At 44.0% G+C, this 14,648-nt stretch overlaps 1 long non-coding RNA gene across 1 annotated transcript; it reads right to left on the reverse strand.

Moving 5' to 3' along the window:
* Positions 1 to 6,392: 6,392 nt before the first annotated feature.
* On the reverse strand, positions 6,393 to 8,207 carry LOC129488052 (uncharacterized). The gene is made up of 3 exons (XR_008659570.1): positions 8,111 to 8,207; positions 7,210 to 7,682; positions 6,393 to 6,414 (listed from the first exon to the last, which is right to left on the reverse strand). It is a non-coding gene; the product is annotated as an uncharacterized lncRNA (long non-coding RNA).
* Positions 8,208 to 14,648: the final 6,441 nt, after the last annotated feature.

Here is a 14,648-nt window from a genome sequence, read left to right on the forward strand (position 1 = left end):
TTTGTGAAGAAACAGCCCAAGGGTTGGGGAAATACTTGAGGATAAAGTAAAATCCTTTAATGTGCTTCAGCTTTGCAGAGCAAACCTCAGTGTGCTGGTGCAGCCTTCTAAAACCTCAACTTTCACAGCATCTTAATTTTTAATATTTCATGCCAAAAAATAGGTCATATACCCTTGGTACAATATTTAATATTTCTGTGTGTTTATCATGAATACTAAATGGCTTTTTCACTCCTATGTCCCAGCCCATCAGGATCTTTCTTTGGAGACAACTTTTCTTTTTTTTTTTTTTTTTTCCACTTAACTTCCAAAGATTGTATCAACCAGCATGTGTGTCCTTTTTCTTTTCCTTTTAAATGCAAATGACAGCATGCTGTGTACATCATTTTATACTGACATTTATGTTTTTACTACTTTATATATATCTTGGAGATAAGTTCAGGATTTATAGTTTTCTGTTTTGTTTTGTTTTGTTTTTAACAACTACATGGTATTCCATTCTGTGAATGTGCCATCATTTGTTTAACTTGTTTCTGTTGAGAGCTATGGACTGAAGTGTGTACTTCCCAAAATTCATATGTTGAAGTTCTTACCACTAGTTCTTCAGAATAAGACTGTATTTGAAGATAGGTCTTTAAAGAGGTAACTAAGGTTAAATTAGGTCATTGAGTGGCCCCTAGTCCAGTATGACTGGTGTCCTTTTAAGAAGAGGAGATTAGGACACAGGCACACACAGAGGAAAGACCATGTGAAGACACAGGAAGATGCTGATCTATAAGCCAAGAAGAGATGTCTGCATATTAATGGAAGGCTGTGCCTGAGTCCACAAGAAGACTGGCTGATCCCAGATTCAGAGCGTTGTTGAGTTTGCCTTGACTGAGGTTTCATTGCAAAAATATTGTAGGTGTACCTAGAGACATCATCCACCTTTACAGGAACAGAGTGTATGACTGATTCTGTGCAGTTTGCAAAGAATGTTGTGTGTCTGAGAGTTGCTTTTGTAGAAACATAACACTGTTTGTGCAGGTTATTGTGGGAAGAGACAGAAAGCTCCCACCCACCTTTGAGAATGGCAGGCCACTGATACCCGGAACACATGTTGAATGGCAGGTTGCCTTTGATCATTTTGGATCTCTCTCCTGAAGTTGCACAGCATGTGGCAGAATTGGAAAGGGAAACACAGCCTGCTGGACTTCAAAGTGTGTGTTCTCAGCCACCTCATTTTACTGCTTGGTGATAAAAATAACCTAGGATACTTCTGATTATTCAGTCCAGAGCACTGTCATTTAAAATGGCAAAAAAAAAGTATTATAAAAGATTGCTAGTTTCCCTAAGATAGGAGTTTTTCTACCCAGGCATCAAGGATCCCAAGAATCCTTGAAAATTGCATATAACATTTGGGTTTATGTTAATATCTGGAATTGTTTTTTCGTGATCAGAGCCCCTAACTTCCCATAGAATTGTAAAGGGTCCGTCTGTGCCTATTGCCCAGAAATGTTTAGTGCTGTTTCAGAAAACCAACTGTAGATCCTCCCTTTTCCCTCCTAGGCCATTTTCTAAGACATCAACATGTAAGTTTTATTTAAAAATTTATTTAGATGTAAATGGAAACTGTCATTGTTCTCATTTTGCTCTACAAGGAATGGAAGTGCAAAGAGGTTAAGATGATTCAGCACCAGTGTGTTCGTCCGTTTGCATTGCTATAAAGGAATACCGGACTCTGGGTAATTTATAAAGAAAAGCGGTATATTTGGCTCACAGTTCTGAGGGCTGTACAAACAAGGCACCAGCATCTGTTTGGCTTCTGGTGAGGCGCAGGGAGCTCTTAGTCATGGTGGAAGGGAAGGGGAACAGGAATGTCACATGGTAAGAAAGGAAGCGAGAGAGGGAGGGAGGAGGTGCTAGTCTCTTTTTGGTAGAGTCTTTTTTTTTAATTATCATACTTTAGGTTTTAGGATACATGTGCACAATGTGCAGGTTTGTTACATATGTATCCATGTGCCATGTTGTTTTGCTGCACCCATTAACTCGTCATTTAGCATTAGGTATATCTCCTAATGCTGTCCCTCCCCCCTCCCCCCACCCCACAACAGTCCCCGGAGTGTGATGTTCCCCTTCCTGTGTCCATGAGTTCTCATTGTTCAATTCCCACCTATGAGTGAGAACATGCGGTGTTTGGTTTTTTGTCCTTGCGATAGTTTACTAAGAATGATGGTTTCCAGTTTCATCCATGTCCCTACAAAGGACATGAACTCATCATTTTTTATGGCTGCATAGTATTCCATGGTGTATATGTGTCACATTTTCTTAATCCAGTCTATCGTTGTTGGACATTTGGGTTGGTTCCAACTCTTTGCTATTGTGAATAGTGCGGCAATAAACATACATGTGCATGTGTCTTTATAGCAGCATGATTTATAGTCCTTTGGGTATATACCCAGTAATGGGATGGCTGGGTCAAATGGTATTTCTAGTTCTAGATCCCTGAGGAATTGCCACACTGACTTCCACAATGGTTGAACTAGTTTACAGTCCCACCAACAGTGTGAAAGTGTTCCTATTTCTCCACATCCTCTCCAGCACCTGTTGTTTCCTGACTTTTTAATGATGGCCATTGTAACTGGTGTGAGATGGTATCTCACTGTGGTTTTGATTTGCATTTCTCTGATGGCCAGTGATGATGAGCATTTTTTCACGTGTTTTTTGACTGCATAAATGTCTTCTTTTGAGAAGTGTCTGTTCATGTCCTTTGCCCACTTTTTGATGGGGTTGTTTGCTTTTTTCTTGTAAATTTGTTTGAGTTCATTGTAGATTCTGGATATTAGCCCTTTGTCAGATGAGTAGGTTGGCTAGTCTCTTTTAAACAACCAATCTCATTATAGCAGGGAGGGCACCGAGTGCCTATGAGGGATCTGCCCCCATGACCCAAACACCTCCCACCAGGCCCCACCTCCAACATTGCGGATTACATATCAACATGAGATTTGCAGGGGACAGAGATCTAAAATGTACCAACTAGGAATCCTGGTGCATGGTCCTGCCTCTGAAACTGCTCTTTGCCCAGGGTCTGTCATCTCTACTTGTAAACTCTTGGTTACATTTTCTGGCCAGGCTTCCAACTCTTCCTAAAAGTGCCTCCCATTTTTCTGCCTTTGTGCTTTCTGCTCGAGCCATTTGCTTTTGGGAGCTTTTCAATTCTACCCACCCTGCGAGGCCCAGCCAGGGCTGACGTCGTCTGAGCAGCTTCTGTAACTACTCCAGTGGAAAGTGTTCTTCTCTTCCTCCATATTAGGGTGGTACCTAACTCTATATGAGCTGTCACAGCATGAACCTTGAGTCATTTCTCACATTCTTTTCTTAAGCCATCACCTGTACCTTGTGTTTGTAGCCTGCGATTGCCAGGCACAGCCATCAGGGCTTTTGTGGAAAGGGAACAATGAGTATCATATTTCTTAGGCTCCTGCTGAGGCAGGTCCCTCTACCTCCCTTGAGGTCACCCTTGTTTCTGAGAGTCCCTGGGGTGGCTCGTGTGTGGCCTGCGCAGGGTCCCTTTCCTCCTGCTCTGACTCTGGCTGGTGGTGGGGGCTCCTCCTGAGGCCCCCCGGCTCCCAGAGCTCTGGGAACTTGCTGCCTGATGACAGCACCAGGGCCGCACTGAGCTGAGGCCACTTTGCCTGTTCTACTCATGCTGCAGCAGTTCCCTCGGCAGGCTGACCCAAGTTGGCCTCTCAGCTGGGTCGGGGGCAACCCCTTATCTTCACCTCTGTTTTGTTCTTTGTTTCATGGGTTCAGAGCAGTGAGACATGGCTCCCAATGTCTTACAAATTTTTAGGCCAACCACTCTTTCCATCTTATTTGGTGTTCCTAGAATGCAGCTGGTTGTCCAGGGCACTATATCCTCTGATTCCAGGTCTCAGTCACTGATCCAGGTTATATATGCCTGACTCTCTTTCTCTTCGGGCGGACTCTTTCCTAGGAGACCTATTGGTAATAATATGCTGGGGGCAGGCACTGGCTATAGGCTTTGCCCCTTGACCTTACAGAAACCTTGCAATAACCTTATGAAGTCGATAGAAGGAAGAAGCACTAGGCTGGGGATCGGGAAGCCTGGAAGCCCTCTGGTAGCTTTCCAGTTGCTGTTGTTTTTAGTTTAATATATTACTTTCTTCAACTGAAATGATTCAAGAAGCCCAGCATATAAAACAAATATGGCTGGAGCTGCTCTGGATGCAAACAGGGTCAATGTGGGGACTCCTACAACTCAGCCACCCTTTCCCTGGGCAGCTGGGCCCTGAGTTTTTTCTGGGGAAGTATAGCCAAAACACAGCTCCCAGAGCACCCAGTCTCACCCAGAACACAGGGGAGCTCCTGGGTACATCAGAGCGTACATTACCCACCCAGAAGTGATGCAAGTTCATTTTCACACAGGCCAACAAGAAACCCAGTTTTATCTGGTGGTGATTTACTCTTTCTCTTTCTCCCCAGCCACTTCTCTTGAGCAGAGTCTCCAGCCTCTGTGGGTTTAATCTCTTACTCATCCTCCACCTCCCCTGCAGCTCCTTTAGCTGACACTCTTTCCTCCTGGCAGATGATCACCACAAGCCTTTAAGGGGTGGTAAAATGAGCCGGGAAATAATCAGAGGCCCCAAGGCTGCTTTAGGTGATGTTTGTTGGGTCTCACCCCCACTTCCTCGGAGCTTCGGGTTTTCCATTCAAGCCCACGGATGCCACACCCGGGGCATTCCAGCTGAGCTCTCTGTAGCTAGCTGAGCCAGAGTTTGTAGACAGCTGGAGAAAAAAATGTGCTGAAGAAGCAAGACCTCCATGCTGTCATCCTGTTGAGACTCACCCCAATAGCCTCAGCAGGCTCTAGCTTTAGTGGGTGCTGAGATGGTCTGCCCTGAGCAGTGAAAAATGTCGGAGGAGTGAACAACAACAAAAGCCTGTGTCCTTTCTCTCATTCCATCCCGGAGTTGAGAATGACTGCAGAATGAGCAACTATCCAGGATACAGGATATACTTGTCAAAGTGAGAAAGGTACCTATAGGCCATTTGGAATGACTCATGAGATTCCTACCTGATAAAGGAATGTCTCCGCCCTTCCTGGATACGTATTAGGGGATGCTTAACTCTAGAAAACCCTCCTCAAATGCCACAGATGGCAAACTCCAGGCTGTGTGTGTTTTCCAAGTAGGGAAAACCAAGGATATAGAAGGCGAGCTGCATTCTAAAATGATACCGAGACACATGTTTTCAAGTGCAGATTCTGGATTAAAATAGTATTAAATGAAATAAGCAGGAGGCTATTGGCTTGAGGCTAAGTCTGTACTTTGAGTCTCTAATTAACAAACTGCAACCTAGTTTAGTAAGTAAACAAATTGGAAATCTAATATGAGCATAACAGTGGAGTCTCAGCCAATCACAAGCAGCCATGCTTTAGCCAATCACAGGAAGCTGATTGATCAGACCATGTCCAAACAAGACTAATGCTGAGATGTAACCAATAAAGCTCTTTCTGTCCTTTACTTCCTGTTCTGTTTATAGATACTGCCCACAGTGCAGAGTGAAGTTCTCTGAATCTCTTCTAGTTGAGTGCTGCCCAATTCATGGATCATTCTTTGCTTCCAAAAACTCTGTTAAATTTAATTTATCAAAAGCTTTTCTTTTAAAAATGTCTGTTGGCTGGGAGCAGTGGCTCACGCCTGTAATCTCAGCAGTTTGGAGGCTGAGGTGGGCGGATAATGAGGTCAGGAGATCAAGACCATCCTAGCCAGCATGGTGAAACCCTGTCTCTACTAAAAATACAAAAAAATTAGGCAGGTGTGGTGGCACACACCTGTAGTCCCAGCTATTCGGGAGGCTGAGGCAGGAGAATTGCTTGAACCTGGGAGGTGGAGGCTGCAGTGACCTGAGATCACACCACTGCACTGCAGCCTGGTGACAGTGAGACTCTGTCTCAACAAAGAAACAAACAAGCAAACAAACAAACAAAAAAGCTGTTGACTCTGGCGAGACTGTTCTTAAGAGTGTGGCCACTTGTCTGCTCTTCCTGAAACTCCATGACTGATGATGCTTTTCATGGCCCCTCCTTGGCTGGAAGCTCTGGGCCCTTGATGAGTAACCATAAGTCACATTTCCATAGCAGTTTGTAGTTCTAGAAGCGCTTTCTCATACTTACTGGGCAGTGTTAAGTGCAGATAATGGAGATCACTTAAGTAGTTTGAGCAGAAAAGGACTGATATAAGGAATTAGGTACTTACAACATGGCTGGAAGGGCTGGAGGAGCAGGCTTCTGCATGGGCCTCCAGGATGATTCCCACAGCTGTGTTCCAGAACTGGCCTGCCATGTCAGCATCTGCCTCTGCCACAATCAGGAAGCCACTGCCAGAAATGTTGGGTCCAAGAATGCATTACCTATGTTTTGAGTTGGAGATCAGTGCTGTTGGCTCCATAGCCATGTGACTGCAGCTCTGATCTATACTAGCAGAATGCATACTTCATCCCTGCCCCTCTCCCTTCTCAGCTATCTACATTTCAGCCCTGTTCAAGGATATTTGATTGGTAGAACCCAAATCACCTAGGAGACGTAGTTGCAAGGGAGTATGGAAACTAGGTTTTAGCTTGCTAGTCTCTTCAGTACAGGAAGGTACACTAGAAAGCTGGAATAGACATACATTCTGCATCTGCCATCCCATAGATACCTCACTTAATATTTGCAGAAAATCTAGAGAGCGACAGGAGAGGTGTTAGCCTCATTCAGCACATGAATAAAGAGGGGAGTAATGAGACTAGAAGAGAATGGCAGGGAGACAGAAAGACCCAGACTGTTGCTTTGAGCCAATGATACTCGTGTTGGGGGTTGAAGAGTGTTAGGGGTTAAACTAGATGAAGGGCTGAGCAGGAACAATATTCTAGGCAGGAGGAATGCTTGCACGTAAAGGTGCTGAGACTGGAGGGAACATGATACAGTCATGGAACTGAAAGACAAAGGGGGCGTGACTGTAGAGGGGGCAAACTGGCTGCAAAATGAGGCTAGAGAAGCACCAGAGAGAGAAAGGCAAGCCCCATTAAGAATTTGGTCTTTTTCCTAGAGCAATGGGAAGGCATTCAAAGGTTTATAGATGGGAAAGCTGTGTATGGGACTCGATCATGTTTGCACTACAGGGTCACTGGCTGTTCTGTGTCTCCTGACTCCATGCATGTACTCACCATAGTCCACAATTTGTCACCAAACGGTCACTCTCCTGTATTACTAAAGTGGTTTCATTTTTGCATCATTCCCACTTCTTTACTCCAAGCAACAGGAGGAAAAAACAACAGCAAGAGGAGGTCTACAAATCTGGGAAGGTATAAATAGGAGTTTTTGCATTTGTATAAATAAAAATCTCTGAAGGAAACTATTAATTTCCTCTGTAGCTGCTTTGGAATGTTAGTGAGGGCATTTGGTGTGAACTGTTTGAAAATGCTTCTACATATTGTTCTGTGGGTGGAGATCAACGAGGTATGGAAATGAATCAGCAAGCAGGGCCTCTGATGGTGCTTCTGGTCCTGCAAAAATTGACTGGTTGCTGGGCTGCCTCGGCTCTCCACCGTGAGGGACAGGTGCTGTTTCAGCTTGGTGGAGTGGCTTCTCTCCTCCTGCCAGTCACCAACCCAGGGGCTTGGGAACATATGGTTGAGGCCTGTTTCAAAGAGATAAAAAATCAGAAATTTTAAAAACCTGTCAGATGTACAACTTTACTCCGAAAAGGTCGCACCTTTTTGAAGGAACCTGCCCCTGAGAGTCTCAGGACTCAGCTTCCACCTGAAGCTAGTCAATTCTGCTAGCACCTTCTTCACCAAGTATGAACGCAGGGTATGAACACGGTATCCGGCACAGTTTCACCTAGCTGGGGACTTAGGCTCTGAGTCCTAGCTTCCTAACCAGGCTGTGAGCGCTTTGAAGGAAGGGCTCACTCCATTTATATCTTCATATTCCTTAAACACCTAGGTCAGTGGATTCATAGTCTGAGCTCAGAATATTCACTAATCCCGAGACTGTTGGCTTTCTGTGGTCATGGTTGCCATTGGGTGGGGCGTCCAAGGACCCCAGGCTAAGCACTTTGCTTACGCTAAGTTCCCAACAGTGCTGCTCAGCAGTGGACCTCTTTCTGATTCTCTCGAGCCTATACACTGAGGGGTTGTCCACACTGCCCCTGAGAGCAGTGGGCAGGCACAGGAAGTGTGCTTTGTGAGGTCACCCGTGGGGACTGTGAGTGGAAGCAGCTGCCGTCCTCATGGGCCGCCAGCCTCCCGCTTCCGGCAGAGGCGCCCAGAACTGGAGCTGGTCTGCGCACGCGCTTGGAGGCACGGTATGAACAACCGCAGAAATGCCGGCCAACTATGCCAGTTCCCAGAGCCCAGCGTTCTCCCCGCTCCTCTTTCATTGGTTTCCCAGGAAAGCTGCTGAGGGCGGGAGCCCCAGATGCACAGTTTGGCTCACAAGCGGGCTGCCTTTCACATCCACCACTACCCACCCAGGGAGAGCACTGGATTGTGGCTCTTTGTGTGAGCAACCAAGGTGTGTTGGGTTTGGTGCCCCAAGGCAAACTTCTTTGCTCAATTGAAACAGCCCCTGGTCATCTCTGCTTCTCTATCTATAGCCACCCTGTGAGAATAAAAACTCCAGAGAGTACTTTCTATTTATATTTAGGGAATTCTTTTTTTTTTTTTTTTGAGATGGAGTCTCGCTCTGTCGCCCAGGCTGGAGTACAGTGGCGCAATCTCGGCTCACTGCAAGCTCCGCCTCCCGGGTTCACGCCATTCTCCTGCCTCAGCCTCTCCGAGTAGCTGGGACTACAGGCGCCCGCCACCACGCCCGGCTAATTTTTTTTGTATTTTTAGTAGAGACGGGGTTTCACCGTGGTCTCGATCTCCTGACCTCGTGATCCGCCCGCCTCGGCCTCCCAAAGTGCTGGGATTACAAGCGTGAGCCACCACGCCCGGCCATATTTAGGGAATTCTAACAGAAATGTACAGGAAGCCAAAGGATTATCCGTGTTTGTCCTTAGAAAAAGAGATAACAATGAAATTTTTAAAACCCTAAAAGATTAATGAAATAAAACGTTATAGATAGATACAGCAGTCAAATTCAAAGAAACAGACAATAGTGGTTACCAGGGTCTGGGGGAGAGGGGAATGGGGAGCTATTATTTAATGAATATGAACTTTGAGTTTAGGAAGATGAAAAATTTCTGAAGATGGATAGTGGTGATGTTTGCACAGCAGTGTGAATGGACTTAATGCTGCTGAACTGTACACTTAAAAACAGTTAAAATAGTAAATTGTATGTTATGTATATTTTGCCATAATAAAAATTTTTTCAGAAACCATTATGAACAGAGCATTGTCTCAATGAGGAGACACTAAGCTTGTTGACTTTTATCTTGGGTGCTGTCTGTGTATGTGTATTTATATTAAAAGTAACCAGTTTCCTGAAAACACAAAACCCATTCCTGGCCAACAGGCTCTTTTCCTGTGCTTTTGTGCATTCTGAAGCTGTCTCCATAGTGTGTTGGTCAGGAAGTGGGTGACTCATGGGGCCTTTATGACAGACCCTTGAGTCACACACACACACAGACACACACCACAAACACACACACACACACGTGAGTCACCCCTACAGGCTTCTAGGACAGGCAGGGATTTAGATGCCAGAGTGATGTGCCGGGGGCATGGTGGGAGGCAGCCTGGGGCCCATTGCCAGGCACATTCCTGGGGAGCCTCTCCCATGGTTTAGTAATAAATGGAAGCTGTGGCCACAGCCCCCAACTCCAGGCCCAGCAATAGCTGTTTCTCTGGCTTTTTAAGGACAACCTGAATGGTGGCAGGAGGGGAGAGCAGCTGGTATTGGAAACGCCCAGTGGCCCCTGGGCTGCTGTGAGTGGCACCTGTTTCAGGAGCCTCTCCACACCCTGGCCATGTGAGTGGCACTGGGTGTAGGCCGCTGAATCTGCTGGTGTGTGGTGGCAAGAGCAGGTCAATCACAGGGTGGTCTTACTTCTTCCTGGGGGTTGTGAATCGGTTGGGAGCCACCCGATATATATGAATATATTGTTCATATATTATATGAACAAATGGAGGACTGATCTAGACCTTAGGAGACCTGGTTTAGACTTTGATCTGCCACTAGCTTGTTTTGTTACCATGGTGAATCACATAAACTCTCTGGCCTTGGGTTCCTTGTCTTTAAAGTGAGGGAGTTGGGCTAGATCAGGATTGGCTGGCACACAGCTCCTGTGCCACCCGTCCCTCCAGTTCCTGAGGCAACAATGTTCACTGCCCTCTGAGCCCACACGGCAGCTCCTGGTCCTTCTTAGACAGCCTTCTGTTTCTATTCTCAATTGGAGTTAGCATCGGAAATGACACCTATTTGCTATCCTAAAAGCTGATATGTTGGTTTTCGACCTTGCCTATAAATTAGAATCACTGAAGAGCTTTTACCAAATACAAGTGTCTGAATCCTACCCATATGGATTCTGATTTAATTATTCTGGGATGAGACCCAGATATTGATAAATTTTAAAAGCTCTCTAGGTGATTCCAGTGTGTAGCCAGGAATGAGGGCCACTGGACGAGATGACCACTACAGGGGCCTAAAAGTCAATCACTTTGTGATCAGCTGTTGGCATGAAGATGACAGGAATGATTGGGCTGGTTGAGCCGAGCTCTGCTGGCAAGAACATTAGGGGATCAGGAGACCTGGTTCTCATTTCTAGTTTGCATTCCTAATTTGCTCATGATTTTGGGTGAGTTATTCATTCTTTTTAGCTTTAGTTGCCACATGTATAAACTGGGAGTAATAATCTCTTGAGCTTCCTACCTCACCATATTCTTAAGAGGAAGAAAGAAGTGTTAATGGATGTATAAGAGAAAAGTGCTACAGAAAATGCTACGTAAATTATTCCATTTTTATAACCCACATACCCCAAAATACTCTTCTAAAATTTGAAATATAAAAGTTTGAATCCATCCCTTGTGGGGAATTATGAAGATTCAGTGAGGTGGCATATATGACAGTCCCTAGCACAATGCCTGGTAGGTGTGCAAGCAATGCTTGTTTGAATGAACATTTTGATGGAGGTTACTGAAACAACAAATCACAAATAGAGTTCTGTGTGCCTTCAAAGGAAGAGGAAGCTCATTTCTGAGGCTGTTTTGTTAGAACTGGTCTTTTATTTGAGTTTTCTAATGTAAAAAATTATGCATGTAATGCCTGAAATATTTTCAGTATGAAATATTCAGGCTAGGCACAGTGGCTCATGCACTTTGGGAGGCTGAGGCAGGCAGATCTTCTGAGCTCAGGAGTTCAAGACCAGCCTGGGCAACATGGCCAAACCCTGTTTCTACAAAAAATTAGCTGGGTGTGATGGTGCATGCCTGTAGTCCCAGCTACTCAGGAGGCTGAGCTGGAAAGATTGCTTGAGATGCCCAGGAGGTGGATATTGCAGTGAGCCACGACTGCACCACTGTACTGCAGCCTGGGCAACAGAGTGAGACCCTGTCTGAAAAAAAAATCAAATGATAAATAAAAAGGGCAAAATTTGAAAGCCCTCTTAACCTCCTCCACCCCACCACTCCCCTCTCCAGAAGCAATCACTGATGGTGATTGAAGTGTATCTGTTCAAGCTCTATATGTTTACAATGCACAGCCCCATATTAAATATTTTTAGAAATGGGATCATACTGTTATTCTGCGTTTTGCTTAACAATATGTTTTAGGGCTCTTTCCATGATCTCTGGCAAGTTACTTAATCCTTCATGCCTTAGTTTCCTCATCTGTAAATGGGGATAATAATATAAGATCATTATAACGATTAGTTAATATTTGTAAAGTGCTTAAAATAGTGACTACCACTATTCCATGGTTAAGCTCACAATAACTCTTACAGAAATTTTCTTCCCCTCAATAAATGTCTATTAGGTAACAATTTAAAAATAAAAATTTCTGTATTCTCATTTGTGCTGGACTTAGATCGGATTGTAAAAAATACCATCAAGTTGAAATTTGGTAAAGAGTTTGTTTTGAAAGTAGGTAGATAGGTTACTGACCTTTCATATTTCACATAATGAATGATGGACCCAAGAGCATCCTTAGAGACCTTCATTCAGCTTCTGCAGCTTGGTTTCTCTGCTGGAAAGTGAGGTATGATATTATCCACTAGGCAAGAGGTGCCGGGGGAACTGGACTCAAAGTGGTGACCAGCTCACGGTGGGCAGCTGGTGATGCCCCAAAGCATTGGCCTGCAAGGCTGTGGAGCATTAGGTCGTGACCTTGTTTCCAACCTCTCTCGGGGTTTTCTGAAGGAAGGTACAAAAGAGGTGAAAGTGTTGGCATTTTGCCTCTAGGAAGAATTTTGATTAAGGATAAACATATTCCAAGATGCTGTGAAGTTGAAGTCACATGAATGCTAAGTGATTTCTTGGCATCAGAAATCAATCTCTTTCATGTCAGTCCTAAAAAAATAAACACTTTTACCTTCTTTGGTACCAGGAATAGCCAGAGAGGCTTCAGCTATTACAGCAAAAGCTTTTAAAATAATTACTTCTAGAATACGATAATATTAATGATTAGCTTTGTGTGAAAATTGAAGAGATAAGTAGTTAAATACTAGGAATAATAAATCTTGGAAGTGTCATTGTGTAATAAGTTTGCCCTTTAAAAGTATCACTTTTCAATGATTTTGTTCATAGTGAATCGTTCAGAAAAAATTAAATTCTTCACTGAATCCTTTTTCTATGATTAAGGTGACTTCTTAAAGTGATCTTTGATTTTCATACATTAGAGTCAGATTCCTTCAAAACAAGATTTTGTTTTAAATGGTAATTGCACTCTCATTTATGTCAGTCCTAAAATAGTGCTTAAATAGTACCTTTCTATGTTCTGGCCACTATGCATGCACAATCTTATTAACTCTGCAAATAGCCCTATGGAGTGAGTATCACTATTACCACCCCATACTAGAGACGGAGAAACTGAGGCTTAAAGAGGTTAAGAAAGCCAGATCTGCCTATTTGGGAACAAAATTTTCTAACTGGTTGTTCCATGAGCCAGAGAATTATGTTAATGAGATAAATTACTGCAAGGGTCTGGATTTGCCACATTGTCAGATTAACCCCCTGAATCACCAGTTATGTATAGTAAAAAGTGTGTGTGTAAAAAAATGAAGGATAAATGGGGTGGGAGGAATGGAAATCTGGTAGACCTTAAAAAATACAACTGTACTGGAAAAGCTGCCTCTCCAAGTGACTTGCTTTTCCCGGGGCACAGATTGGCTCAGAGAGGGTGGAGGCAGCTGGCAGCTTCTCTCGGCAAACAGGGCTGGCTGTGGGGAGGCCCTTAGGAAGAGCAAATCCCTGTCTGTTGGGAATGTTGGTTTTGTAATTAAATTAAGGGTAAGGGAAACTATACTGAAAATTCTGCTTGGTGGCTCAGAATTTGAACTTCACTGCTTCTGTTCATTGTTGCTGCAGCTAGTATAATAAAATCAGAATTTTTTTTGTCTTTTTTTTTTTTTTTTTTTGAGACCAGAGTCTCTCTTTGTTGCCCAGGCTGGAGTGCAGTGGCACGATCTCGGCTCACTGCAAACTCAGCCTCCTGGGTTCACGCCATTCTCCTGCCTCAGCCTCCCGAGTAGCAGGGACTACAGGCACCTGCCACCACGCCCAGCTAATTTCTTTTTGTATTTTTAGTAGAGATGGGGTTTCACCACGTTAGCCAGGATGGTCTCGATCTCCTGACCTCGTGATCTGCCCGCCTTGGCCTCCCAAAGTGCTGGGATTACAGGCATGAGCCACCGCGCCCAGCCTCAACAGACTGTTTTCTAATTTTAAATTCATGAGACTCAGTTGAGACAGTCAAGTGACCTAGCTGGCATTTTTTATATATGTATTATTTACATGCAAATATAAATGTAGAATGGTATACCATAAAATTCATGTAAGTACATGATAAGAACATTTAAATGATTTTAAAAAGTACAAAGTAACAAGAGAAGTTCCTTTGTTAATGGTGACAACATTAACAGGTTTTTGTGTTCTATCCTGAAACATTTATGTATCTACCAGCCATATCCATCTCCATGTTTAACAAAAGGAGCCGGGCAATGAAAGGCACAGACGCTGTGGTCCAGTAAGGGGCAATTCCCAGGGCAGAATGAACCTTGCAGTTTTTCCTGACTTGATGAACATCGCATGTGACTGCTTTCCATCCCTGTTGTGAGAAGCCTTCATGGGCTTGTATTGAGAAGGCAGCCTTTTGCTACTAATATCAACCAAGGGCAATGTACATGATATTACCTAATCAAATATAACCCTTATGGGGTTGATTAGAGAAAACTGGTAGTCAATTAACTCTGAGAAGCATTTAACTAAGCACAAGATTATAAGCTGAACTCAGGAATGGCAGCCTTTGCTAAAAGGGTTAGGATGGTTTCCTTTTTTTTTTTCCCCCCCGAAAAACCTCAGGCTCTCTTTAAAAATATGATAAAATTCATGACATAAAATTTACCGTCAGAGACATTTAGTACATTCTCAATGGTGTGCAACCATCAGTGTGATCTAGTTCCAAAATATTTCCATCACCCCAAAAGGAAACCTTGTATCTGTTA

The sequence above is a fragment of the Symphalangus syndactylus genome, chromosome 8, assembly GCF_028878055.3.
Source record: "Symphalangus syndactylus isolate Jambi chromosome 8, NHGRI_mSymSyn1-v2.1_pri, whole genome shotgun sequence".
NCBI classification, from domain to species: domain Eukaryota; kingdom Metazoa; phylum Chordata; class Mammalia; order Primates; family Hylobatidae; genus Symphalangus; species Symphalangus syndactylus.